A 26,641-nucleotide genomic window follows, 5' to 3' on the forward strand; every position below is an offset into this window, starting at 1 on the left:
GGCAAAAAAATTGAAAACTCTTCGTCGGCCAAAACCTGAAACAAGAATATAGAATCACGCCCTGTAGGATTTGAACCTATGATCGACATCGGATTTTAGAGAGTCATGTTTTACTTAATTGAACTAAGAACGCTTTATTATTACAATAAATATTTTGTAACCCCAATTTATCTTGAATATATATATTAGTAAATAAAAAATATATTTAACTATGTACACCAATTTTATTAATTGATATCAATTGATCCCTCGTTACTGCTCATAAGATACATAATAGGTAGGGATGACAGGACTTGAACCCGTGACATTTTGTACTCAAAACAATAACCATCCAACCAGAAGCAATGATGTTTACTTGTCTAAACTGAACATGCTCCTAAATTGCCTGATTCTACATCTCTAGTGTTTTTGCTTATCCAAAATGAAGATGTCTCCGATTGTCACACTACAATAAAACAGGGAATATGTGACGGAATTTACAGTGGCGCCCAAAAATTCGTCATATATTACGAGAATAAGTGAGGAGATTTTAGAAAGCGTCACATAAAAACTTTCGCAGGACCAGGATGATTTTTTAGATTGTATGCGTCACATATAACTTTCAGATTCGCCACATGTAAATGGGCGGGAAATTTTACTGCCCATATGAAAGTTTATTTGTGACGAATTGTAGAATGCATCACATAATGTTAAATAATATGACATACGCAATTGTGAGGCTAATGATGCCTCACTGATTATATATATATATATATAATTATTCATAAAAGCCAAATATTAACTTAAAATAAAATAATTGAATCTTTCTTTTAAGAGTAAATTGTACAAATGGTCCCTCAACTTTAATCAAATTGGAGCAATGGTCCCTCAACTAAAAATCCATTACCATTGGTCCCTCAACTTATCAAAATGTGTAGCTATAGTCCTTTTTATCAATTTTGTCAAAATTTTGTCAAAATAAGCTATGTTGGAATGACCATTTATATAATTAGGGTTCATTAACTCATCAAAGTGTATAATTATGGTTCTTTTTGTCAACTATGTCAAAAAATTTGTCAAAACGAGTTATATTGGAAGGATCATTGCTACAAGTGGGTTAAAGTTAAAGGACCATTTCTCCACTTGAATTAAAGTTCAGGGACCAATGGTAATGGATTTTTAGTTGAGGGACCATAGCTGCACGTTTTGATAAGTTGAGGGACCAAAGGTAATGGATTTTTAGTTGAGGGACCATTGCTCCAATTTGATTAAAGTTGAGGGACCATTTGTACAATTTACTCTTCTTTTAATCTTCCACAAAGTCCACCTTCCTTTGGTTTTCTAAACAAAGAGAGTACCCACTCTCACTTTGTCACTTTTCGCCCCACCCTTTCATCTCCCTCTTTTGCGCTCTGGTGGTTGCCATCATCGGTGGCCACCCATCTCCATTTCATCTCCCACAAATCGCACCCTTGTTTTCCCCATTGCACTCCAATTTGCATCACAGCCCTGAGTCACTCTCCTCAACACCCAGATACTTGCATCTAACTTGGTGGCTACAATTGGGTAAGGTCTTACCTCATCTTAATTTTGTTTTAGGTTATGCACATAATTAAACTTTTGTTTGAATGAACTATGGCAATTTCTAAACTTGTAACCCTAAAATCCAAGATTTTATTCTCCCAAATTCCAAATCATAAATCAGATATCGTTGGCCTTTTTTGGTTGAAAGATAGTGCTAGCCTTTGATTATTGTAAAGTTTTATTATTTTACTTATTTGATCGAATCCTTATCAGTTTCAATATTTATAGTTTTGATCACTATCTTGTCTAGTAACGGGCCTTAAAATTTCACGATGGTGTTGGTTCCATGTAGTGCTCGTGATTGCTATAATTGTAGAAGATTTTCCTTATTTTCTTAATGGTGTTTGTTCAGAACATTTTCATGAAAGCTGCAAAACTATTGCAGCTGCTGTAGCTTTGATTCTCAAAGCTATGACAATGACAAGAAAATGGCTCAAATAATCAACTGAAATATATATATATATATATATATATATATATAAAACAAAAAGAACACTATTATCATTTAAGCATACGCATGACTTTAACATTTACAGCATCACAAACTTGCATTTGTAGCTTTTCTAGCAACTTATTTTAGTCGTCGTCTAAATGATAGGCTTGTTTGGACCAGGCGTTTGGAATATCTTATGCATTGCTTGTAGCTTGGTTTTGGCTTGTAGGCTTAATATAGTAGGTTTCACATTAGCTTTATATGTTTGACATTGCAAACTTGTAGGCTTGATATTTGCTTGTATGCTTCATTAGTGCTAGCAGACTTTCTTATAAAGCAAGTACAATAACTTGGCATATGTGAATGTCATAAATTTCTTAAGATAGCGAGTATAATTTGGCCTATTAGCTCAATGCCTTTTCTTTCTTCCTTCCGGAAGGAGAGTGAATAAAAGTGATGAAGAAGATTTAGGCTTCAAGTTCAAACAGATGATCCACCATTGGGGGTGGTGAAAGGAGGGCCTCAATTGGTAGAAGAAAAAAAAAAAAAACAAACCCATAACCCTTTGGGGTTATCTTGCACTTGGAAGAAGAAGCAGAAAAAAAAAGAATAAATAGTGATAATTTGATTCTTATTTGATTTGTGAAGCAGGCACAATGAATTGAGAAAAAGTCAGTTTGTAATGATATATGGTCACTATGAAATTGGAAAATGGTGGTTAATAACATGATATAGTTATGGTAGGTAAGGAGTATTCTTGTACTTGGTGATTTGCTTGGATTGCATGGGATTGCACGAGTGCAGGAGTGTAGTTTTGCATATTTGTTTTTTACCATCAGAGTATTTTAATTCTCACTCTCTCATTAGCAACAAAACAAACCCTTGACCTATATGTGGTGTGTTTTGCTATGTGTTTTCAGGGAATCAGCACGGAGGAGAAGATACATTTTACAATACTTTGGAGAATAGAACGATTAGGTACCAATCTATATACTTTTTATTTATTTATTAATGCATACAATATTTGGAGTTTTAGGATACAAATTTTATTAATTATGTCCCTTTAATAATATCATATGGCTTTTATGTATACACACACACATCCTATGAAAGACATGTATCCTATCTTGTTGAAATTAATATATATTTTCCTCATTTATGTAAATTCCATATCTAGCTACTCGAAATTATTTTAATCTACAACATATGGTGTTTAAAAAATAAGTCTTAGTAAGTTAATATTGCAATTGGACATCATGGACAGACAATGGATTTGTAATTGGAATCTCCTTAGTTTGGAATATAGAGAAGGGGTCAAGTCATTCATTGACGTTGCTTATCACCATGTGAACCAGAATAATCAGATATCATGTCCTTGTAAAGTTTTCCATAACAGATTTTTTCATTCTGTTGAAGATGTTCATCTTCATTTGTTGAATTCTGGTATAGATATGAATTATGATACATGGATATATCATGGGTAGAGAATCCATCAAGTGCAAGGACAAACTTCAGAATTTACGAATGACGAGCAGACTAGTAATCTTAATGGCAACATGGTCAATATGATTGATGATGCATTTCAAATATTGGATGATAATGATGATAATGAAGATACAATGGGTTATCAAGATACATTGTGGAGTGGTGAAGTGACTAATGCTCATAGGGTAGATTTTAATAATTATGAGAAGTTGCTTCATGAAGCTCAAATGGAACTATACCCTGGATGCAATGAATCTACAGTTTTGACCTACGTTGTGGAATTAATTCACAACAAAGTTGACAACCATATGACTGACAGGGCAATTGATAAGATGTTAGTAATGATGAAGAAGATGTATCCCCAACCCAACCACGTTCCTAAATCATTCTATGATTGCAAAACATATTGAGAAGTCTTGGATTGGGGTATGAAAATATACATGCTTGTTACTACGACTGTGCATTGTTTTATAAAGAACATGAAAAGAAAGGTAGATGTCCAGTGTGTAATGAGCCAAGGTATAAGGCTAGTGCTTGTGAGCAAAGAAAGAAAGAAAGTTCCGAGAAAAGTATTGCGGTATTTCCCACTTAAACCTAGGTTGCAAAGGTTGTTCATGTCAAGACATATGAGCAAAGACATGAGGTGGCACAAGGATAAAAGAGTCAATGATGTGAACACAATGAGGCATCCAGCAGACTCTATTGCTTGGAAAAAGTTTGACAAAATGTACCTTGATTTTGCTCGAAACCCACGAAATGTTAAATTGGGCCTTGCATCTGATGGGTTTAATCCTTTTTTGGATATGAGCAAGCCATATAGTATGTGGCCAGTTGTTTTGTTTTCGTATAATTTGCCCCCATGGAAATGTATGAAAAAGCCATTCTCTTTTCTCACCTTGTTAATTCCTGGACCTAATGCACCCGAAAATGAGATTGATGTATATTTGAGTCCATTAATAGATGAGCTTAAGGAATGATGGGAAAGTGGCATTCAAACTTATGATAAGATGGCTACATGTACTTTTAATTTGCGTGCAGCAGTGATATGGACCATCAATGATTTTCCTGCTTATGGAAATTTATCAGGTTAGAGCACAAATGGTAAGTTGGCATGTCCAGTATGTAATGAGGATGGGTCATACACCAAGCTGAGAAGTAAGTATTGTCATATTGGACACCGACGCTATTTACCAATGAATCATTCATGGCGGAAGAATACTGCACTCTTTAATGGTCATCGAGATGATAAATCGTCCGAGAGATTTCTCAGGCGAGGACATACTTGATCAATTAGATTATATTGTTCCTCGCATGTTTGGTAAGAATTATGATAATAAAGACAAGAAGAGGAAGCAGAATGCTGAAGAATTAAACTGGACAAGGAAGTGTATTTTTTTCGAGTTGGAATATTGGTCGAAATTGAAGATTATGCATAATCTTGATGTCATGCACATTGAGAAGAACATATTTGATATTTTGATTGGGACATTGTTGAATACGGAGAAATCAAAGGACACACTCAAGGCGAGGATAGATTTAAAAGACATGAATATCAAGGAAAGTTTGCAATTGGAATTGAATGAAAATAATAAATTGGATAAGCCATCAGCTCAGTATGTATTCAAGCCTTCCGAGCATAAAGACTTTTTGCAATGGTTGCAATCAATTAAATTTCCAGATGGTTATGCATCTAGTATTTCACGAAATGTGCGTGTAAATGAAGGAAAAGTTCTGGGTTTGAAAAGCCATGATTGTCATGTGTTGATGCAACGTGTATTTCCCATGGGTATTTGAAAACATTTGAAAAGGCAGATATATGAACCAATTGTTAAGTTGTCAAATTTCTTCCAACAAATATGTACAAAGACAGTTTTTGTTACTGATCTTGAAAAGTTGGAAGAAAACATTGTGCTCATATTGTGCAAACTAGAAAAAATCTTCCCACCTACTTCTTCGTTCCCATGGTTCATTTAACTGTGCATTTTCCACGAGAAGCTAAATTAGCAGGATCAGTTGGATGTCGATGGGTGTATCCTGTAGAAAGGTAATGTGTCATCATGTTTGCTTTAGTTTAATTTAGTTTGTTTTTCTGCATAGTAACAATACTTTAACTTTTAGATTGTTAGGCACGTACAAGAAATCTGTCCGTAACAAAGCTCGACCTGAAGGCTCTATTGTGGAAGCACACATGGTATACGAATCTTCAACATTTTGCTCCATGTATCTATGTGATGTTGAGACAGAATTCACCCGACTAGAAAAAAACAATGATGGTGATGATACCAATGCACTCCTTTCAGTTTTTGCTCCAAAAGCACATCCAATTAGAGGTCATGTAATGGTTGAACTTTCAAGGAAAGATATAGAAATGGCTTATTGGTATATCTTAGACAGTTGTGACGAAATTGAAGACTTCAAAAAGTATGTGATTTTAATAGTTTAAGATTCACTTATGAAATTTGTAATTCGATTATTTTAACTAATTGATGCGAAAATTATCTTAACACACAAATTAAACCCTCTTGTTGTCAATTGTAGTAAAGAATGTAAGTAGGGATCGTTCTAGGCCGAGGATTAGGAGGGATTGCTAAAACACTTGAAACTGACTTAAAAACGTAAAATTAAGTTTAAAACACTAAACTAGACTCAAAGAATTCAAAACAAACTCAAAGAACTCAAAACAAGCTAAAAACACTCAAATCTGCTTAAAAACACAAACTGGGCAGATTTGGACTCTAAACACACTTTTCGAAGAATTTTGGTTTCAACTTGGTTCAAAATACTTAAAAGCACAAACTAAATCAGTTTCTAACTACTATGACTCAACAAGGTAAAGGGGTTTTGGGTTTGATGAATTTGAAAACAAAACAAGTAAATTAAAGAACTAATGAAATCTGCATGAATTTGAGTAAATTGAATGGATGGAAGGCTAGCTAGGAGGTTCTTCTCCACACATGACACACTTGCAAACAAAATGATTTGCAGTTGCTTTTCAATAAACTACGAATTCTAAACGCCTTAGATTAACTGTGAATTGCACTAATTAACCCTCAGATTTTCTTAATTTCATTGAATTGGATGATTGCATACAACAACCCAAAGCATTCTCCACAAGTTCCCTACATGAATAGCATAATAGAGATACAAGCAAGAATCATTAAGTTCTATGAAAAACATAAGCATTGACGAAACACTTGTAACTATGAATTGCATGAAACTTATGCCAAGAATTTACTTAACACGGTTATGACGAGCAACCTTCACTACTTGTAAATATAAGTTCATAACGATTAGGTGAAACTCCCTTATATCCTAGCATCATATTTATGCATGAAAATTAAGCGTGCACTCTCAACCAACATACACAAATCAGTTTTAATTCAAATGGATAAGTAAATTGAATTCTCAACTTATGAATCACAACTGAAAGTAATCAAATCATATTGCAAGCATGAACATGGTTTCGAATTCCCCCTAGCTAAGGAGGGGTTTAGTTCCTCATACTCACAAAGCAAAGATAAACAAATTTAGACATTGCAAATAAAAGAATGAAAACACCTAAAAACGCTCCAACAATCCAACTTGAATGGCAAGCACGTCCAAGTGTCCTCCTTCTTCTCTTTGTTGCGGCACAAGTGTCTAGGATGTGTATGGATATATGGAAAGGTTAGGAATGTATTTAGGATTGGTGAATGTCTCGGCCAAGGGAAGGAAAATGTATTTATGTTTGTGAAATGTGGGATTTATGGATGTATGGATGGAATGGAATTGAGCTCTTTTGATGGATCAAGATTGTTCTTAGGAAGGGGAATGGTGGATGTATTTATAAGCTAAGGAGAGGACCACTTCAATTCCTTGCATGTGCAGTTTGTATGGGTGTGTGATGTCCATGTTTCCTTTTACATTTGCACACACATGACCTCCATCATTTCAGCCACAAAACAAACACATTTTCTGCCATGTTTCTCCTTTACATTTACACACATGTTCTTCATCATTTCAGCCACAAATCAACCCATTTTCTGCCCATGTGTGTGTCTTTCCTTTGCCCATGTGTGTGTGTTTCCTTTGCCCATGTGTGTGTGTTTTCCCTTTGCATTTACACACACATGTTCTTCATTATTTCAGCCAACAATCCACCCATTTTCTGCCCATGCCAAGCCCTCCATGCTGTGCAGTTTGCTTGTGTGTAGCTGTCCATGTTTCTCTTTTGCATGTGCCATGCCTTCTCTTTCTAGCTGTACATTTCCACTTGCTCCAAAGCCAAATGAGTGCAATCATAACCCCATTTGCTGCTAAGTGTTGATGACAAAGCAAAACACCAAACAAGTGCCTTTACTTTCTCATTTTATTAGCCAAATCTGCTTAGCCCTTTTCTAAACCTTTCAGTGGTACAATGCCCATAACTTCTTCTAGAAAAATGATATTAACAATCCCTGAATTGCTCCAGAAAATAGACATCCGTAGCTTTCCAAGCATATAAGGCTCATTTTCGCATTCATTCTGAGCTGTTCGTAACATGCTTCCAAAGTCAGCTAATCTGCACAGGTAGTTTTGACGAATTTGTTACTTAATATCTCACTTGTGCTACTTTTCTTTTCTTTGCTTGATAAATCACACAAAACACAAAAACATAGTAAATAGCTCAAAAATATAAGAAACTAAGAAAAGACAAGTGAATTTTATGTAAAATAAATATAAATATGAGCTTATCAAATACCCCCACACTTAGCTTTTGCTAGTCCTCGAGCAAAATAAAGAAAACAAAACGCAACCTAAACCTTCCAACGTTTGCCTCAGGGATTTCCAACGCACATGACAAGTTAAAAATCATCATTCCCACAGATTTTAGTCAACTTAACACTTAAGCACATACTTAATCACAGTCACCACTTACTAGTTCACATTTAACCAATTAAAACGATGTTTTGAATGTAGTAACATGCCTTAGAGAATTTACTCAATTCCTTACAAGATATTCTCTATTTTCACACACATTTTCTGACTACACACCCTACACTAGTTATATGTGAGAAGATTGATGTAAACATGAAAACGAACACTCACATATATGTATAACAAAGAGGGCAATTTTCTGGAGTTATTCAGCATGTTTAGATATGATCTCATGAATGGAACGCTACTACTTAGATGCGAGAATCAGTGACACCATATGCTCATACCAATTTCAAACTCCACAAATTGAAACACATAACACTCAAGATAGAAGTCAAGGGTTGTAACGGGGCTTGGGGTATTGGCTAATAAAGAAAGGATAGGAATAACAAATGTTCTTAAAGCGATAGCAAGCAAAGCAATGAAATAGACACTTTGGAATTCACTTTAGAATGCAGAATCAACTTTTAAATACAAAGGAAAGATTCATGCAACACTTAGGGCTCTTTTTCACAATTTTTCTTCTTTTCATTCTATTTTCCACAAATGTTTTTTTTTCTTTTTCTTTTCTACCCGTGCCTTATTAAGGACTTTGGCGCGCACACACACACACACACAAGAATCACTTCCCCCACACTTGTTTTTCTGCAAAAGTTCAACAAAAGGAATTCCTTCTAAATTATGATTTACTATGCTTCAAGAACAAGGGTATGGATGGTCCTAATCTAGGCTAGGTGAGGATATTGTGGGTTAACAAAGAACATAGGCTACACAAGGCTTAACGGGGTTAAACTTAAACACATAATGAAATAGGGCATGGCAATTTGGCTGTGGTGGTCACTACACAACTTCATCTTGAATATGTATTATGCAAATCAATAACATGCTTTGAATGAAATAGCATGAGTTCTAGCATTTGGAACTAACTGATGAAACGTCTTCTAAGTAGCAACCAAGCAAAGAATAATGAGATCATGCAACGACTTTAGAAAACAATGATGCACAGATTATTAACTCTCCAAATAAACGTTTAGGCTAAAGTCTCACAAGGTTGTAGCGTACATTTGAGTTCCTTCTTTCAACCATGTTACAAAACTGATTTTTCCTTTATGATTGCATATGAATTCATAAATTATAACCACAACCAAACATACACCAAAGAGTAAATCAAATTTTCATCCATGTTTATAACTCTCTTTAACAGTCATGCAATTAAAAACCAAATCCTCATCATTGTGTTGGAAGGTACCCTAAGACACAAATAAACATACAAAAACAATTATTTTTGGGTTTTTCAAAACAATTTTTCAAATTTTTATGAGATTTTTGGATTTTTATGTCAAAACACACTGAAACACTCCAAAACAGCATAAAAACACTTAAAACAGCAAGGAACAACACTAGAAGTAATGGGTGATAAACTCCTACCAATTTCATGCAAAACAATGGTTACCCCCCCACACTTAAATCAAACAGTATCCTCAATGTTTCAAGCATAAACTCACACAAACAAATAACGAATAAACATGACAAGTATGGCAAAGTAAAAATTAGACAAAGTAGAGTTTAAGAACGCAAATTTGGTTTTGGAGATAGATGATCTTGTTATCTTTCCACAGCTTTGATCTCGAACTAGTTTGGAATTCTGAGCGAGGAATATGAGAGTTCCTTGGCTTCAAATCAAACTCCTTCTGCTGGGTTGATTTGATTGTGCAGTCTGCATTCTTCTCTGCTTGTTTCTTCTGCACGACGGGCAGGCACGAGGTAGAGGTGTTGGTCTGTTTCTTTCTTCAATCTTTCCAAGTGCCCACCTCTTGCTTTCTTTCTCCTTGTCCCTAGCTGAAGATGAATTAGTACCTTGTCTCCACATGCTTTGAGGTATCATTTTCACTTCCCTTATCTATTCCCCAGGCAGATGTGGTAGATGAAGAGGAAGCATAAGATGTTGAAGATGAGTACTCGAGAGCAGGGCTAGGTAAGTAATCAGGAAGGGATTCCAGGCAGTCGGTTCCAGATCGGAAGATTGACACCAAGTGCTGGTTGATTGCTCTCTTTTTCCTTGTCCCATAGATGAAAACAACGACAAGGAGAAGGACAGGGAGAAAGCATGATATGAGATACTCTTGCTTTCAACCTTCATGATATGAAATACTTTTGCTTTAGATGAGTTGTTTGCAGAGGTACCCCAAGGAATAAGGAACACTGAGTGACTCGAGAGGCTTCGTTGGGAAGGCATTCTCGGAGATGACGGAAGGTTATGTATGCCTGCCTTGCTATGGAGGGTAAAGGTCAACATTTATAGGAAATAATAACCGGTACTATTCTTTCACTCTTGTCGGCAACCGTTGGATGATTGAACAGTAAAGTTCACGGCTTTCTACTTCACCAAAAATATTTGACAGATTGCCCGTGATTTTCGCAAAGTTGAGCGTGCATGTGATTTCCGAATAAAGCAGATGCCTCTTCGATATCTGGAATCGGCGCTTCAACAAACTGCCTGTGATTTCCGCAAAGCTGAGCATGCATGTGAGAGATGCTGACACGTCTGGAAAATCAGATGGCTCTCCGATTTCTGAGCTTGCTTCTTCGAGTTCTGAGCTCCGTCAAGTGCAGAGGTTGCATGTGACGAGTGCGGACAAATCTGGAATAGCGGATGGCCCGTGGTTTCTGAGCAAGCCCAACTTTTGAAAAAGCTAGCGCCTCTTCGATTTTTGAATTGGCCTCTTTGCATTCTGAGCTCGCCTCTTCGATATCTAAAATCCCGTCGAGTATTGATTTTTATAGAGGTACGTAGTTCATTTCAAAGCACACTTGAATTTGCGCTTGTATAAACTCCCTTCTTGCACTTCTAATATCTTGACTTGTCCAACCTCTTCTTTCTTCAACACCTTTGAAAATGTCTGGCCCTTTCGACCGTTGTTTTGACTTGAACCTTGGTGAAGAGGCTGCCATGCCTTCTCCAAACAACATATGACGCTCATCCTTCATATCCCCTACTGGTCCTCTTATCGTTGGGGATTTGATGATGAAGAATGACATGACTGCTGCGGTGGTGGCCCGGAACCTTGTCACTCCTAAAGATAACAGACTACTTTCAAAATGGTCTAATGAGCTGGTTGTTAAGGATTCTCTGGCTTTCAGTGTGCAGTGTGCCGGTTCTGTGTCCAATATGGCCCAATGCCTATTTGCTCGAACCCGTCAAGTTGAATCATTGGCGGCTGAAGTGATGAGTCTCAAATAGGAGATTAGAGGGCTTCAACATGAGAATAAACAGTTGCATAGGCTCGCACATAACTATGCTACAAACATGAAGAGGAAGATTGACCAGATGCAGGAATCTGATGGTCAAATTTTACTTGATCATCAGAGGTTTATGGGTTTGTTCCAACAACATTTGCCTTCGTCTTCTGGGGCTGTACCGCATAATGAAGCTCCAAATGATCAACCTCTGATGCCTCTTCCTTCTGGGGCTCCGCCAACCGCTGAGGCTCCGCCGACTACTGAGACTTCTCCTAAGCAGCCTTTGTGAATGCTCCCTCTTGTATTTATTTGCTTAATGTTCCTTTCTTTTTTATGAATGTAAAAATACCTTGCATAACTGTCAGTGTTTCAAAAATAAACCCACACCAAAAACAATTAAACAAGCAAAAAATAAAAATGACAATCATGGAAAAATAAAACTACAGAAAAGGGAAGGTTTTTAGAAATGCAAAACTGATTATGGAGCGTTCAAAAATCTTCCTTATTTGAATACATGGGTTGCCTCCCAAGAAGCGCTTACTTTAACATCTTCCAGCCGGACGATACCTGAATTTAAGCTTGTACAGGGCCCAAGGCATGGAGGGGTACATTCTCCACGACATGTTCCTCAAAGTGCTCACACATTGAATCCTTGAACGGAACGGGATAGTAGTCCTTCCTGATTTTGGTGTGTTGCTTCCAACAATCGATGTAACCTTTCTTACTACCTTGCATTCGATTAGGTACCTGCACCATAGAAGGTAACAACCTATTAGTTGAAATGGGAATTAAAATTGGGTTAGGTGACATACCAATGTGCTGCAATGAAGTGGCAGCACTATCAACAAATGCAAAAGGATTGCTCTCGGTCAGAATTGGGGTTTTGAGAGGTGTGGTCGTGCATTCCTTATTGTTCACTCCAATTTCCTCTTCGATGGTGGTTCGAGGTACTTTCTTTTTTATTAGTGTTGAACGTTTCTGCCCTATATTTTCAATCACATCAATGGCACAACAAAAACGAACATCGTTAGTATTCTCAACAGATTCAGGAATATTAAAGCTAATCATATCACCACCAAATGCCATAGTTACTGATCCTTTGGCTACATCAATCTTGGTTTGAGCTGTTTTCATGAATGGTCGTTCAAGGAGGATGGGCAATGTAGGGGAGTGGTCCGACTCGTCCATTTCAAGCACGTAGAAATCTGCCGGAAAGATTAAGTGATTGACCTGCACTAAAACATCTTCCAAAACTCCATTTGGATAGGCATTAGAACGATCGGCCAATTGTATAATCACACCATCATTTTTCAATTCGCCTAAGTGCATAGATGCATAGATTGAATAAGACATGATATTTATAGATGCACCTAAGTCTAACATGGCCGATTCAAAACGAGTATTACCAATTACACAAGGAATGGTAAAACTTCCCGGATCCTTGCATTTAGTGGGCAGTTTACGTTGTACAATAGCTGAGACATATTCACTTACCTTGACAACCTCCTTGCTCGAAATTCTCTTCTTAGTTGTGCAAAGTTCTTTTAAAAACTTGGCATACTTTGGAACTTGCTTAATTGCATCCAAAAGTGGTCTATTAACTTGAACTTTTCTAAACGTTTCCAATATATCCTTTTCAGCCTGTTCCTTCTTTGATTGCATGAACCTACGAGGAAAGGGTACATTTGGAGGAACAACATTAGAATTAATCAAAATTGGAACTTCCTTACCTTTGTTGGCCGAATTGGATGGTTTATGAGCTTTTGGAGCCTGCGGCAAAGGTGTTTCCACCCTTTTCGTGGGGGTGCTTTGCTCCTCCTCTTCAATTATCAACTCTTCAACCTCATTGGAACGTGAATTAGACGGTTGAGGATCAGATCCAACTTATTTTCCATTTCGCAAACTTATGGCGTTTGCAGATTCAAATCCTCCCTTCGGGTTGACAACGGTTGAACTAGGCAACTTACCTTGCTCTTTGAACTGTCCTACAAACTCCGCAATTTGCCCAATTTGCTTCTCCATTTGGTCCACCCTTTTTTCATAGTTTTGCATTGCTTTGGCTTGATTTTCTTGCCCCTGAGACAAATTGGTGAGTAACTTAAGAAGTGTCTCATTATCTAAAGATGTACCTGAGGTATTTTGGGCAGGTTGTTGTGGGGCTTGTGTTGGTGTGTATTGCTTGGTATAGAAGCCCGGAGGTTGCTGCCTAAAGCCTCCTTGTTGTTGGGGTTGTTGGGGCTTCCTCCACCTGAAATTTGGATGGTCTCTCCAACCTGGATTGTACATATTAGAATATGGATCGTTCATTGGCTGGTTTTGGCCTTGAAATCCAATTTCATTGGCACTTTCCCATCCACCATTTTCAATCAATTACGGGCACTTTTCAAAGGCATGTCCTTGGATAGAACACACACCACATACACTTGGTTCTTTCATCCTCATTCCTTCGGCCATCTGAGACACAATGGAAGTAAGATTAGCTAATTGCGATTGAATGTTGGATGTGAAACTTACCTCATTCACTTGCTGCTGTAGGGTGTCCCTTTGACCAACGCCTTTATATTGTTGAGCATTCAATGCTCGGTTAGCAATTAAAGTCTTGGCAGCCATGGGTGTTTTGTCCACCAAAGCTCCTTCCGCTGAGGCGTCTAGCATTTGGCGTTCAATTGGTAGAAACCCTTCGTAGAAATATTGAAGAATGAGCTTCTCTTTCTTCTGGTGTTGTGGACATGAAGCAACAAGGGTTTTAAAACGCTCATAGTAAGTGGGAAAAGATTCACCTTGGTTTTGCTGAATGCCACTAATCCTTTTGCGTAGTAAAATGACTCGAGAGGTTGGGAAAAACTTCTCCAAAAATGCCCGTTTCATACTCTCCCATGATGTGACAGTTCCGAGAGCTAGCTCATACAACCAATCTTTAGCCTTTTCTAAGAGAGAAAAGGGAAAAGCCTTCATTTTTAGAATGCTCCCATCAATGTTCACAGGGGTCATGCTCGAGCAAACAACCTCAAACTCCTTCAAGTGTTTATTAGGATCTTCCATGGATATCCCGTGGAACTTTGGAATGTGATGCAACAAACTTGATTTTAATTCGACTCGTCCGTCTTCCCCAGGGCAGCCATGGGGTATTGGATGCATAGGGGAGCGGCATTGTCCAATCCTGAAGCGGAAAGCTCCTTGATTGTTCGATTGTCTGCTACCATGTTGGGATCTTCCTCTACAACCTGTGTCGTGGGCTCCTCTTACTCTTCTACTTTGTCTTCTCCAAGATCTGGTGTAGGTTGATATGGTTAGGGTTCTTGTTGATTCCTTGCTCGTCTCAAAGTTCGTTCAAAATCGTCGTCAAAGTCACGAATGTACTAATGAATAGGTTGAGAACTTCGAGTCATAAACCACCTAAAACAAGAAAACAAGTAAAGTCATCAACTAGGAACAAAAACACATGAAAATAAACAAAAAGAAATAACAAGGGATTAGCAAAATTGCTAATCTCTAGCAACGGCGCCAAAAATTTGATGCGAAAATTTTCTTAACACACAAATTAAACCCTCTTGTTGTCAATTGTAGTAAAGAATGTAAGTAAGGATCGTTCTAGGCCGGGGATTATGAGGGATTGCTAAAACACTTGAAACTGACTTAAAAACGTAAAATTAAGTTTAAAACACTAAACTAGACTCAAAGAATTCAAAACAAACTCAAAGAACTCAAAACAAGCTAAAAACACTCAAATCTACCTAAAAACACAAATTGGGCAGATTTGGACTCTAAACACACTTTTGGAAGAATTTTGGTTTCCACTTGGTTCGAAATACTTAAAAGCACAAACTAAATCAGTTTCTAACTAATATGACTCAACAAGGTAAAAGGGGTTTTGGTTTTGATGAATTTGAAAACAAAACAAGTAAATTAAAGAACTAATGAAATCTGCACGAATTTGAGTAAATTAAATGGATGGAAGGCTAGCTAGGAGGTTCTTCTCCACACATGACACACTTGCAAACAAAACGATTTCCGGTTGCTTTTCAATAAACTACGAATTCTCAATGCCCCAGATTAACTGTGAATTGCACTAATTAACCCTCAGATTTTCCTAATTTCATTGAATTGGATGATTGCATACAACAACCCAAAGCATTCCCCACAAGTTCCCTACATGAATTGCATAATAAAGATACAGGCAAGAATCATTAAGTTCTATGAAAATCATAAGCATTGACGAAACACTTGTAACTATGAATTGCATGAAACTTATGCCAAGAATTTACTTAACACGGTTGTGACGAGCAACCTTCACTACTTGTGAATATAAGTTCATAACGATTAGGTGAAACTCCCTTATATCCTAGCATCAGATTTATGCATGAAAATTAAGCGTGCACTCTCAACCAACATACACAAATCAGTTTTAATTCAAATGGATAAGTAAATTGAATTCACAACTTATGAATCACAACTGAAAGTAATCAAATCATATTGCAAGCATGAACATGGTTTCGAATTCCCCCTAGCTAAGGGGGGTTTAGTTCCTCATACTCATAAAGCAAAGATAAACAAATTTAGACATTGCAAATAAAAGAATGAAAACACCTAAAAACGCTCCAACAATCCAACTTGAATGGCAAGCACGTCCAAGTGTCCTCCTTCTTCTCTTTGTTGCGGCACAAGTGTCTAGGATGTGTATGGATATATGGAAAGGTTAGGAATATATTTAGGATTGGTGAATGTCTCGGCCAAGGGAAGGAAAATGTATTTGTGTTTGTGAAATGTGGGATTTATGGATGTATGGATGGAATGGAATTGAGCTCTTTTGATGGATCAAGATTGTTCTTAGGAAGGGGAATGGTGGATGTATTTATAGGCTAAGGAGAGGACCACTTCAATTCCTTGCATGTGCAGTTTGTATGGGTGTGTGATGTCCATGTTTCCCTTTACATTTGCGCACACATGACCTCCATAATTTCAGCCACAAAACAAACACATTTTCTGCCATGTTTCTCCTTTACATTTACACACATGTTCTTCATCATTTCAGCCACAAATCAACCCATTTTCTGCCCATGTGTGTGTCTTTCCTTTGCCCATGTGTGTGTGTTTTCCCTTTGCATTTGCACACACATGTTCTTCATTATTTCAGCCAACAATCCACCCACTTTCTGCCCATGCCAAGCCATCCATACTGTGCAGTTTGCATGTGTGTAGCTGTCCATGTTTCTCTTTTGCATGTACCATGCCTCTCTTTTGCATGTACCATGCCTTCTCTTTCTAGCTGTGCATTTCCACTTGCTCCAAATCCAAATGAGTGCAATCATAACCCCATTTGCTGTTGAGTGTTGATGACAAAGCAAAACACCAAACAAGTGCCTTTACTTTCTCATTTTATTAGCCAAATTTGCTTAGCCCTTTTTTGAACCTTTCAGTGTTACAATGCCCATAACGTCTTCTAGAAACATGATATTACCAATCCGTGAATTGCTCCAGAAAATAGACATCTGTAGCTTTCCAAGCATATAAGGCTCATTTTCTTATTCATTCTGAGCTGTTCGTAACATGCTTCCAAAGTCAGCTAATCTGCACTGGCAGTTTTGACGAATTTGTTACTTAATATCTCACTTGTGCTACTTTTCTTTTCTTTGCTTGATAAATCACACAAAACACAAAAACATAGTAAATAGCTCAAAAATATAAGGAACTAACTACGAAAAGACAAGTGAATTTTATGTAAAATATATATAAATATGAGCTTATCACTAATATTTTTTATATTCATGTAGTGAGCATATCCAACTTTTGGAAAGACGGAATCATGCTAATGTAGAACATAGGCATAGACAGTTGTTTCCTGAATGATTTAGGCAGCAAGTCAGGTCATTATATTTTCAAGAACCTAGATTGGTAAGTAAAAAAAAAATTTCATTAGGCCAATGTCCTGATCGACGCACTATCCAATACACAGGGTGTATTGTGAACAACATTCAATATTTGGTCGTACTTGTTGATCAAAACCGCACAACACAAAATAGTGGGGTAATGACGTATGGATCATATAATGGTGAACCGTGTAACTTTTATGGCAGCATAGTTAATGTCATTAAAGTTCAATTTACAAGAGGTTTTAAGGTAATTCTTTTCAAATGTCATTGGTACAATACGGATACCAAAGGAAAAAATATCATTCAAGATTTTCATTTTACATCAGTGAATGTAAATAATCGGTGGTATGATAGTGACCCATATGTGTTAGCTACACAAGCACAACAAGTATTTTATATTGACGATTTAAAGTTGGGTCATCCTTGGAAAGTTGTGCAGAAGATTCAACATAGGCATGTTTGGGATGTTCTTGAGAAAGATGATGATAATGATGATGAAAATGACGAAGATGATGATGAGTATGAGCATGAAAGTGATAATTCAATACGGCCATTTCAAGATGACAATGAAGAAGGTACTATATCATTATGTAGAGAAGACATTGATCCAAAATCAATTGATGTTGACGAAGAAATTCAAAGAATGCTTGGTGTAATGGGGCAACAAATGGATAAGGTGAAGGCAGAGACAGATAAGGAGGAGGAATGGGAGAAAGATGAGGAAGATGAGGAAGAGGATGATGAGGACTTGTTATTTGGAAACAATGAAGATGGTGAAACAACCAGTTCCACCACCACCATGTCACAGTCACCTAAAGAACTAGCAAACAATAACCCAAGTATAAAAATACTAAATGACAACTCTTTGTAAATATTTATCTTAGTAAAGTTGTCACAAATCTTGCCAAAGTAATGTATTTTTTGTTCGACTATCTACATTATCAGCTCCAATGCAGTGAGGAAAGAGGGTGAAAATGGTGAAGGATCGCACACCACCTCCTCCAAATGATGCACCTGTACCACCAGCTCCACCACCACTACTACCATCACCATCACCTGAAGAACTAGTAAACAATAACCCAGGTATAAAAATACTAAATGAAAACTCTTTATAAATACTTATCTTAGTAAAGTTGTCACAAAACTTGCCAAAGTAATGTATTTGTTGTTCGACTATCTGCATTATCAGCTCCAATGCAGTGAGGAAAGAGGGTAAAATGGTAAGGGATCGTACACCTCCTCCTCCAAATAATACACATGTACCACCAGCTCCACCACCACCACCACGACCCTCATCACCATCACAATCACCTGAAGAACTAGCAAACAATAATCCAGGTATTAAAATTCTAAATGACAACACTTTATAAATATTTATTATAGTAATAATGTTGTAAATCTGGTCAAAGTAATGTTCCTTTGAATTAGATAACAGGGCATCCACATATGTATATATCATGTACAACTGTACAATTATTCATCATGATAAGACATAAGAATTAGATAACAGGGCATCTACATATGTATATATCATGCACAAGTATACAATCAAATAATCAAACTAACATCACTGTACCTATGGATGTAATTATATTTATGAATGGACTCAATAGCTAGGACGGTTTCCCCAATATAAAATCTAGCTTCATCTTCTGTCAATGTATCCTTGTGCATTAATAAAGTCATCATATCCCCACCAAGAAGATATTCCGTAATTAGATACAAGTACTCTTCATCCTGGAATAAACAATAGAGCTTGTCGATACAATTATTGTCAACCTCAACAAGTAGATTCCTCTCAGCTTTCACATGTTCCACCTAAACAGAAAAAACACCAATTGTATGAAGCTTAGGGAAGAAAAATTAAATTAGATTAAAAAAAGGTATGAAAAAATGTATACTTGGGCTCTCCGAAACATCTCTGATTTCTTAAGCTTCTTCATTGCATATACGTGACCAGTTGCCTTCTCCATATAGACTCTAACCTGTCTCAGAGAAAGGAATAGGTCAAATGTTGTAAGGCATACGTAATGCATTAAGGCCAATTTTATTTCTCAAGATGAGTTATATATGCGAAAAATAGTCAAGATGAGTTATATTTGATTGTACAGTTGTACGTGATATATACAACTGTACAATGATTCTTATGTCTTTTTGTTGTGATACTGCATATATGACTGATGCTGCATATGGAATACCCACTCATGACTTTCAAGTCTTCTACCAAGGTGATCCCTAGGGTAAATCTCTAGGGTAAGGCTCATTGTAATCTTTAGGGCAAGGGTATGTAAATCACCTTTCCCTTGATTTAAGGGAGAAGACTGATTGGGGTAATGTCTTTGTGTAACGTTTAGATTAGGTAGGCAACATGTCTTCTTCTTTCTTGTCAGCTGCTTGTTGTAGCCATCCTTCCCATCTCTTTTCCCTCTCTCTTCTCATATATACCCGGTCTCACTCTTGTACAATACATACATGATATATACATTGAAACTTTAAACCATAAAATCTACACTTTTCATGACAACACTTTATAAATATTTGTTTTTCGTTTCCAGAAACAGAGTTTGATTTTTTTGCTAAAAAAAAGACACGTGGAAAGTCATCTGGGAAATGTCTCCCTGATATTTTAGAGGCCAATAACAGGAAGAAGATGCCTGTCATCTTTGATTTGAAGCAGCAAGTACCAATTGATGCAGGTCTGTTAGCTTTTTTCACTTCTGAAATAGGGATTCTTGTTCGAAGTGATGCACCGGTGTATTACAAGAGATTGATGAAGGTTCCAACTATGGTTAAGGAAAAATTGCAGGAGTCATTGCTAGAGAGTTTGACTTTACTTCAACTTAGTCACAATAATTTCAACCACTCATCTATATATATTTTATTTTGATTTTAAATACTGTTTAAGGTAGACTTGTGCAATTTGAAGATTCTTTCTTATGTGAATAAGAAGATGAGGAAGTTGTACCCCCAGTTTAGGTTTCAGTTGCATGAGCACTACTTATCATGTGAAACACTTGCGAGAAGACGAGCTAAGCTGCCTGAGAAGTCACTATGGAATGAGAGACCAGTGAGTCATTGGCACTGGCTGTGTGATAATATTTACACTAGTGAAGTATTTTTGGTATGTTTCTGTAGAACATTTTCTTATTTATGCTATCTTGCTGTAGCACTTTGCCATGTTTCTTATTTATGCGTTTTGGAATGTTTATGTAGAACATTTTCTTTATTTTTTGTTAATTTGTTTTCCTACAAACCATAGTCTACAATATGATTTCTTACTATATTAAAAAAGATCAACACATGAGCTTCTTAGAAATGTAAACAAAATAATAAAAACAAAAGAAATCCACTACCTCAAATTCACACTGTGGTAATTAAATTCTTTTAACGTACTTAGAAAGTGACCCATGAATATTATGAGCCTTTTCAGTAATTTCAATGACTTTTCAACTCCATGTCAATTTGAGATCAATATTTTACACATTGCAAATCATGCCATATATTCGTGAACCTGACCAAAAGTGTGATGTGATGATAAATACTTTAGAACCACTCATGGATTCAAGGTGTTTCATTTTCTTCTTATGTATAATGTTGCTACAAGTAGTCCTCATAATGGCATTCTAATGTAGGATGTTTCCAAGAAAAATGTTGATAATCGAAAGAGACAAAACTATCATCACAAGGGAGGGGCAAGGACATTCATCCAACATGCTAGGATTGACATAAGGGACCCAGGCTATGCCATAAATGGAAGAAAAATGTGACGCTTTCAGTGTCACTTATCTATTTCATACGTGACGAATTATAAAGGTCACATAATTTATTCTTTTTTATACATAACGAATTGTCATATCAAATTATAAACAGGGAATATGTATTGGTTTATCACATATATTTCCAAAATAGATATTTTATTTTGACATAAGTGACCCAGGCTATCCACAAATGGAAGAAAAATGTGACACTTTCGGCATCACTTATCTATTTCATACGTGACAAATTATATAGGTCACATAATTTATTCTTTTGTGACGCCTTATCCGTCACAATCTCCTATTTTCGCAAATTTAAACCAATATTAAGTGATGAAAGCAGTGTCACATATACTAAAAATATGTGGCACTTTTAAAATTCGTCACTTATACTTTCCGTGACGCATCATAGGTGACACTCGCATTGATGCTGTAAACGCGTCACATATTATCAAATGTGACACATTTTTATTTTTTGTCATGAATATTTGTGGTCACATAAGCCCTGTTTTCTTGTAGTGTCAACATAGTGTTGTTTATTTATCCAAACTGAAGATGTGTTGACGAGAGGGTTATAATAGTTAATATTTTTCTCAGAGTTGTGAGAAAGTTCCGCATAGAGCGACGTTTCTCCACATAGAGCATTTAGAGTTGTTTGTTGAGTTGAAAGGGTTTCTCACGTTGCTAATCTCCTCTACTTACAAAGGTGGACTTCTTGATAAATGGGTATTGTGGATGCAAATTTCCGCCATTTTCTCCTTTGACGAAAATGCACCTGCAAAATAATAACACCTAAGATTATGGCCAAAAGTCTCACACGCCCACGATGAAATTGGGGGGGGGGGGCTTTGGCCAAAGAATCTTCAATGCCAAAGTTAGAATTTGAAAGAGAATATGTTTGGGAATTTTTGGGTAGAGAATGGCTTAGCCCTTTAGTGGGAAAACATGGCTATTTATAGGGGAGTGACCGGCCCTATTTAGAGAATAGGGGCCGGCCACATATGATCAAATTGTGAGTGCAATTGCAAGATATTACATAATATCTTGCAATTAACTTGGCAATTAATCCCAAATTGAATAGGAAAAATGGGAGTTAGCTTTTGAGTGAGGATTTGATGAGGAGTGATGAAAGGGTTTTGAATAAAAACCATTTTGATGACCTTTGACTAATGGATTGATTGAGTTGTTATTGTCTGTTGCATACGTATGGGAAACCTGGTGGCCTCGAGGGTAATTTTGTCCTTTTCAAAAGTCCACGTGTCACCTCCATAATTTTTTTTGATTATTTTTTGCTCCACAAATGCCCCCACACCATTTGGGCTGCTTGCAGGAAATGAAAACAGGTGTAGAGATCTTCCCTTGCTTTAAAAAACATAATATTGTTTCCTATTTTAATGTAGATTCCCACATTAATTGGAAATTAGATCCTTCTAAGAAAGGGAAATAAGTCACTTCCAAAGTCTATTTAAGTCTACCTTAAGTAGATGATTAAATCAACTTCAGAGAGCAATTTATTCTACCCTTCAAGAGAGAGAAAGCTAGAGGATATTTGTTCCCCCTAGCATTCTTCTACACTTTCTCGGGCAAAGGACCATCTTTCGTTGCTTTCTTCATCTTCATGCCGTACCAAAGTAAGAAAAAAATTAATTTTCCTTGTTTTCTTAATTTTTTGGAGCCTTGGGGCTTGAAATTTCACTCTAAGAGGGTTGAGGATGTGTGAAAAAATGGTTGGAAAGGGCCACGGCATTGCTATTGTGGGTGGCTTACTATTGTCGACTTGGTACGGCTGCGGCTGGCTGGGCCAGGTACGGCTTAGCTTGTGCCGAGCTGATTGAAGCGCAAAGAGCGCTAGGTCTAGGCTCTTATGCCTGGGCCCATGTTGGAAAGAGGAAAGAAGGCTCGAGCCTCATTCCAAGGCTAGTTTTGTGGATGGGTGAGCTTCGGCCCATGCAAGCGCGAAGGCGTCAACCCCCTTCCTATTGATTTGGGCCATGAGGCCTATGGGACGAGAGGGAGTTAGACCAGGCCTTGCTACCTGGCGAAGTTGTTGGGCTCCTGTGGTCTTGGGTCGTGGGGCTTGATGCGCTGACTTATTTTTTTTAATGATTCTTCCTCATGTTCTTGTAGAATTTCTTCGAGCATGTCTTTTTCAAGCTACAAGAGTGATGTTGGTGTCCGCCATTGTATCGTCAAGGAAGGTCTTTGGGTAAGGTGGGCTACTTCAAGGCTGCTTACTTCAAAACTAATTCTGATGACTCGTTCAAAAACTTCCTCAAAGCGTATAGGCATGCAATTTCGTCGAGGGTGTGTGTGAAGGGTGCAAAAGAAAGTAACAGTCCCGAGCCATGTAGTTAGGCTCAAATAGCCATCAAGTTTCACCCTTACTGCTTTATGTTGGGATTTACTTTTCCTATGCCGCGTTTCTTCGAATAAGTGCTTTACTCCATAAAATAAGCCCCTGCTCAATGTTTTCCCAATGCAGTCTGTGTGATGGTGGGATTCCTCAATCTAAGCCAATTCTTTGACTTGGATTTGACCGTCAACGAATTTCGATACTTCTTTAACATAGCCACATTGAAGGAGTTGGGCAGCTGCGATCCCGTTATAGGCTCTTCGATCATTAAAGCAAGGGAGATCATGACTAGGCCAATAAGACTTTGAAGATAAATGGAGAGTGCGAGTCTAATTTTTCCCCTGAGTTGTACATTCCAACGATTGTCATCACCAATAAATAGACTGCTTAGTCTCTAGGCAGCTTTATGCTTTTGCTAAGTTGCTCTCTGATTTGTTGATTGTCTTCCTTTACTTATGTAGATTCAGAATTCGGCTTAACTCCTCAAACTTCTCCAAATATGAAAAAGGTGCATGTTGCTTTAGGTATCCCCGCTGAGTACTGTGAATGGCGTTGGCTACTTAGTCATCTTCGCTAAGAGAAATGTGGGCTGCCTTCGAGAAATGAGATAAAACATATCAAGGTGGAGGCATTAGCTCATCTGATCGCTGTTATGGAGCCTGTTATGAATAAAGGTGGAAAGAAGAGATCTTCCCCGCCTGCTCAAAAGTTGCCGGCAGAGAAAAAGCCAAAAACTTCATCCACTGCTCGTAAGGGTCTGCCTACTGCTAATAGGATTGTGATTGACTTGACTTCTTCCAAGGAGAAGAAAGATATGGATGCTAGAGCCTAGCTGGTGGCACCTGCTATGCCAAAGCTGGCTATTACGATTGTTAATAGGATTGATCAGCATAGAGGTTATGTCGTGCCCCTAGTGCCAAAATTTGTGCCAAAACACCCGTTGGGAGCTAAGTCTGGTTCACCTTTGGAGAGGCTTACTACTATAAACTGTGATAAAGTAGATTTTGCTGGTAAAGTGGTGTCATCACCCACTCATCTTCCTGCTGAGAAATAGGAGACTGCTCGCATGAGCAGTTGTGAGAAATCTACCAAGCTTGTTTCTAGGGAAGCTGCTGAGATTTATACACTCTTGAAACCATATCTGCTTGAAGACATGGACAAGTGTGCCAAGCTTGTCGATTGTGTTAAAGGGGTTGTTTGCCCAAGTTCATTTGTGAAGCATACAATCGAATATATGAGGACTGCTCTGCTTGTTATGATGCAGAAATCACCATTCTGGCAGCTGAGTCTATGCTTCTTAACCAAAAGGATACCAAGGCTGCCAAGGAAGTGGTAAAGACTATGGCAGTCAAAGCTTATTCTTATGCCAAAAAGATTAAGAGGTTAGAGTCTATGCCCTCACGTTTTTGCAGCTTGAAACTGCTTGCCAAGAGATCATTGACTTGAAGACTAGGCTTGACGCAATCCAAGTTAAGTATGAAAGTGTAGAGAAAGAGATAAGATGTTACATATCTCAGATTCAGGATCTTGAGCGTACTGTTTTGGAGCTTCATTTCGCTGCTTACGCAATGGATAAAGAGTTAATTGTTGCTTATAATTAAGTGATCCAATTCAAAAAGATCGTCGATAGGAACCTCAAGTGTTGGAACTTCAATATGCATTGAAGATCAACGAAAGTCTGAAAAAAAAGAAGTGGATGAGCTGCAGCACGTCCGCATTGGTCTGCTTGAGGGGAACAAGCAGAAAAGGTAAAAAGGCTAGGCTCGTTCAAAGTCAGGCTGATTTCTACAACCTGGGTTATGTAGATCATTTCTTTGGTAGGCTATTTCACTTTGAGTTTCCTAGGAAAGACTTGGAGACCTTCTCTATTTCTCCTGAAGACTTGCTTGCCTTTACTTTTGAGGCTTTCATTGGTGACGTAGTCAAAGAAGTTAGTGCCCAGGCTAAAGAAGGGTGAAGCTGGATGATATCGCTGCTAAGAGCGTCATAGCTGCTGAAGATGTGGTAACCGAGTAGTCGTGGGATATCCAAGCTGCTGAAGAGTAGTCTTCAAGGTAGCCTTTAGGATTTTCTTTGTTTTTCTTGTTGCTTTTTACTTTGCTTGAACTCCTTTGACCTTTGCTATTTGTTTATCAATTTTTCTAAAAAATTTAATAAACTTGCTTCCTTCGATTTTCTTCATATTCACTTCTTTTGTTTATGCCCAACCTTTGACCTTTAAACTAGTCACAAACGTGCTACCTTTCTATAAGCAGACAGGCCCGCATAGCCTATGCAACCGTAGGTGTTTGTGTAGAACTTTTGCAAAGTTGTTGAGCTGTGTGGCCTGCATCACAACACACTAAAGATTTTTGGGTCATGAAATTCACTAACCTTTCGTATCAAAAGTAAGCGGTTGTATGGAATTTCATAAGCAAATGTCCGAGAGAACTCCTTGCTTTTTTATGTTACCAATTTTGTGGGTTGCATAGCCAGTATGACAACACTTTAGAAATTAGTGTAAATCTAAACGATCATTCCTCATTTGGCAGAGGTGAAGCTTATTGACTGCGTAGCATGTCAACAATGGATAAGGCTTTGTATATGCACGTTAACTTGTTTAACCTTTCACAAAAATGTGCGGTTGCACCGTAGGCAGTTTTCTGGAAACCATAGGGTACCTTAGTGCACTCGGTAGCAACTTTAGGGTTCCAGGGCAGCCGTCCATAGGGCATACTAAGTAATGTGCCTCCTCCGTCTCAAATGCCCGGTTCTTCATGGATTAGGCTAAGAGACCCAAAATCCTTCAATTAGCTAATCCTTGAAAAAGATCATTATGGCTACTTCTAGGAATCTTATCGCAAGCCATCGTGTACAACAGGGTAACCCGACTCATCCATGTCTGGATATTCGAAGTGTATAGTTTATCCTCTCACATTGGAGAGTAAACCCATGTAGGTGTCAAGGAATTGGTTTACCCTTTCGCACTAGAGAGCATGGTTGGTCCCCATGAGGGTGCAATTCCTACGATAAGTCTTTAACAAAGGCGCGGTCTTCTTTTAAAGTG

General features: G+C 37.6%; 1 long non-coding RNA gene and 1 pseudogene across 2 annotated transcripts; one reads left to right on the plus strand and one right to left on the minus strand.

Moving 5' to 3' along the window:
• Nucleotides 1-26,641, minus strand: part of LOC126606623 (late embryogenesis abundant protein D-34-like) — a 40,122-nt pseudogene that overhangs the window by 5,515 nt on the left and 7,966 nt on the right.
• Nucleotides 1,366-21,353, plus strand: LOC126606624 (uncharacterized). Of its 2 annotated transcripts, XR_007617277.1 has the most exons (4): nt 1,366-1,545; nt 2,917-2,974; nt 20,043-20,608; nt 21,120-21,353. It is a non-coding gene; the product is annotated as an uncharacterized LOC126606624 (long non-coding RNA). The 2 variants fall into 2 exon arrangements; XR_007617276.1 differs by lacking the exon at nt 21,120-21,353 and having other exon boundaries at nt 20,043-20,657.

Source organism: Malus sylvestris, chromosome 16, assembly GCF_916048215.2.
Source record: "Malus sylvestris chromosome 16, drMalSylv7.2, whole genome shotgun sequence".
Lineage (NCBI taxonomy): Eukaryota > Viridiplantae > Streptophyta > Magnoliopsida > Rosales > Rosaceae > Malus > Malus sylvestris.